Here is a 3,530-nt window from a genome sequence, read left to right as displayed (position 1 = left end):
TAGCTTCAGCCAAAACACCTACAGTTAGCTGCCACAGTCATTCTTTTTCCTTCTTGCATGATAAAAATTTTCAGAGATTATTTTTGCCTCCAGCTCTCTGCTATTTTTTCTAAAAAGACAAACTGGGTTGTACTCATAGCTATAGCTTATACAGTACATTAAGAACCTGTCTTGTAACACTGGGGTTGACTTGGAAGTGTTGGTAACTTATGAAAATTACCCTCTCTGAAAGGGTTATGAAGGGTTATGAGTTGGGCATTTAAAGCCTGTGTCACCTGAATTCACTAGAACTTGGTAAGAATCTTTGCTATTCAAATGAATCTGCTCTTACCTGTCCTTCTACAGAGGAGATTAAAATTGATGACAGCATTTCAGTAACTTGAGTGAAGTGGAAGAGGGGGGAAATTGCCAAATCTGAAAATACATCATGAGTGTTTTGGATCTGCTCTAATAATTTTGAACCTTCCAGTGCACAAAACCTTTTAAAGTACTTGTTAATGTAAGCATCTATAAAGCTTTCTTAGATTGTAAGCTCTCTAGTTGTTCTAGTCTGTGTTGCCAGAGCATCTAGCCTTATGGAGTTCTTCTTCAGTGGTTGTCTGGGTGCCATTGTAATACAAATAAATGAGGGACAAAGGACTTACTTTTGCCCCCAAAATTATAAAAATACCTAATAGTCATGAGTTAGACAATGATCTGTGCAATTACAAATTTTTGCTGATGAAGCCTGTAATGTGATCAGGATTCTTTCTGGGGTAGTGTTAGATTCTGATATTACAAAACTCAATAAATGAAGCAAGAGCTCTTCAAAAAAGGAAAATGAGCTTCCTCTCCCCTTCACACCCCACACTCCAGACCCCGCACACCCCCAATTTTACTGTAAAAACTTTTATATCACTGAGGAACTTGTATTTTCTCTCATATTCCCATACATGCAGAACAAGCTGAGGTGGCCTCAGTAGGAACTGCCTATGGAGTCCCTGTTAATCTCTTCCTCCCCGTATCCCTGAAGCCCTGTTCTGGGAGGATGGCAAAGGTGGTGAAGTGTATGTGATACAGTACAACAGTATGTGATGTGGTCCTTCTTCCTCCAAAGTAGGGCTATCCAAGGAGGAGGAACCCAAGAAAGGATCCATCACAGAAGCATTATGTTGCACTGCACAGTTTTTAACATGCTGTTTCTTTTTGCTCCAGCAGAGCTGATAGCCTGACAACTTCAGTCAGACTGAAAGAATTTCCCAGACAGGCTGCTAAGGGGTGGGAGGTTTTTTTCCACTGCAGCAATCTACAGGTATGATGCAGAAGAACATAATGTTTTGTATGTGTGGTTACCTTACTGGGAGAGAAATTGTTTGGATCCTACCTAGACTTGAGATTTTCTTACTTTCCAAGCCATTTTCACCCTAAAATGGCTGTGATTAGCCCTCCTAGAGCTCAAGCATTAATGCAGATATTACCTAGTCTCTTAAAGATTTTACTTGCCTTAACAGTGCTGAAAGCATCCAACATTCTTGGCATTGGTAAAGCACTTGAGGTATTTATATGTTGTCTTATAATGGGAAAAATCAGAAACACCAAAGGATTTTCCTTCTAAACTTCTCCTCAGGTATGAGAGTATGATGGATGTTATTTGGTCATTTCTTGCTATATAGGTCAATGAAAACAGGGCCTGATGGGTTGTTGGTAACAGCTGATGAACCTGTAGATGAAGTGGTTGGAGAGGTGCAGTGTGCCAGGGCAGGGTGGTTGGGCTGGAAGAGGGTAGATTTGGGTTAGACATTAGGAAAAAATTCTGTAGTGTGAGGCTGGTGAGACACTGGCCCAGGTTTCCCAGGGAGACTGAGGATGCCTCATCCCTGGATGTTTTACAGACCAAGTTGGATGGGGCTTGGAGCAACGTTGTCTAGTGGGAGGTGTCTGCCCATGCAGGGGTGGGGTTGGAACCAGGTGATCTTTATTTAAGGTCCTTTCCAACCCAAACCAGTCTGGGGTGATGATTGCGTGACTGCTTCCAGTCGTACCCATCCACACGGGGCTGGTGGCAGGAGCTCGGCGCTGAGGCTGGTTGGAGACAGTCTCCTGTAAATGAGTGTGCGTGGGCTAATTGGATTTGGGTATCAAAATGCATTAATGGAACACGTGCAATTTTACAAACCACGCTGTGCCCCTTGGCGGGGAGCATCCAGCCCCATCCTGCAGCTACCTTGCCCTGCTGCTGGCCCTTCCCCCAGGTTGGAGTGATGGTCCGGACTCCGCTGTAGGACCGGACCGGATCGTATCGGATCGGAGGTCCTCGGAGGCTCCAGCTCGCGGCTCGGGCAGCGCGCGTGCCGGGAGCGTCCCGCCAGAACTGGGGCGGTGCGAGGCTCGGCGGTGAGGGCGGCGGCGTTCGGCAGCGGAGCCTGAGACCAGCGGGGGCGAGGAGGTACCGGGGAAGGGGAACGGTGCGGTGGGCACTTCGGTCTAGAGTCGTTTTGTTGCGAAGGAGCGGGAAGCGGTCGGCAGCGCGGAGGGGCCGCGGCCGTGAGGCGTTTCGGGGTGGGGGGCCTGGGCCTCCCCTCAGAGGAAGCGGTGCCGGTCCTGAGGTAGCGTGGGGGGGTCCGGGCTGGTCCTGCCCGCTGCGGCTCCGGGTGCCCCTTCGGCTGCACCGGGAGGTCGGTGTGTGGGGAGAGGAGGCTCTGGCTGCACGGCCGGGGAGGCCCAGCAGCTCTGCGGCCCTGCAGCGGCACCGTGCCGACCCTCTGCCCCAGTGATGGGTGCTGCTGCCCGGCTGCGGTCTGCGGAGACCGCCTGGAGCCTCAACCCCGCCGTGCAGCAGCGGTGGCCTCAAAAACCCCAGCCGGTTGTTGGGGAAACTCCTTCCCTGGAGGTGTTCATAGACTGACTGGACGTGGCTTGGGGCACCTAGATGGTTGCTGACACCAGAAAGAGTTGGACGAGGTGACTTTCTGAGGTTCCTTCCAGCCTAAATTCAGTGGTTCTTGTGTCGTACAGTAAATAATAAGTAAGCACGTGTAGATTACGGTTTTGGTTTGGGTTTTTTTTTGGTAGAATTCTTTAAAGGTCATTAGTCTTCTAGATCAGTGCATTCTAAGGGAGATATAAGAATCTTCAGATTCTAAATGTCATCCTTCAAATGTTTTCGTTGTGTAGTTGTGTTTGAATTGCTGTTTGATAACTTTGGCAGAGGAAAGAAACCAGTCAGTTGGAAAAACAGTGTTTTAACAGTGCCATTGGAGAAGAACAGCACATCCCTTTAAAAAACAATTTGTGATACTACTGTTACACTGCTTGTGGCAGTCTGTTTCTGACAGGACATCCTGCAAACAGAGGTGTTAAGCCAGAAAGGGCATGTAATATCCAGCAGAGGAGATACTTTAAGATTACCCCTGCTCTGAACAGTCATCCTTTATGATAGTGAGGCATTGGACATAGGCATTTCAGTGGAATGGCAATAGTATGGTATTTTGCAACAAAGTGCTACTTCCTTGGGCATGTCAAAATGGATTTCATCAAATGCATTTTTTTCT

Source organism: Calypte anna, chromosome 14 (genome assembly GCF_003957555.1).
Source record: "Calypte anna isolate BGI_N300 chromosome 14, bCalAnn1_v1.p, whole genome shotgun sequence".
Classification (NCBI taxonomy): domain Eukaryota; kingdom Metazoa; phylum Chordata; class Aves; order Apodiformes; family Trochilidae; genus Calypte; species Calypte anna.
The sequence above is the reverse complement of the archived record's forward strand: the minus strand, read 5'-3'. Positions refer to the sequence as shown.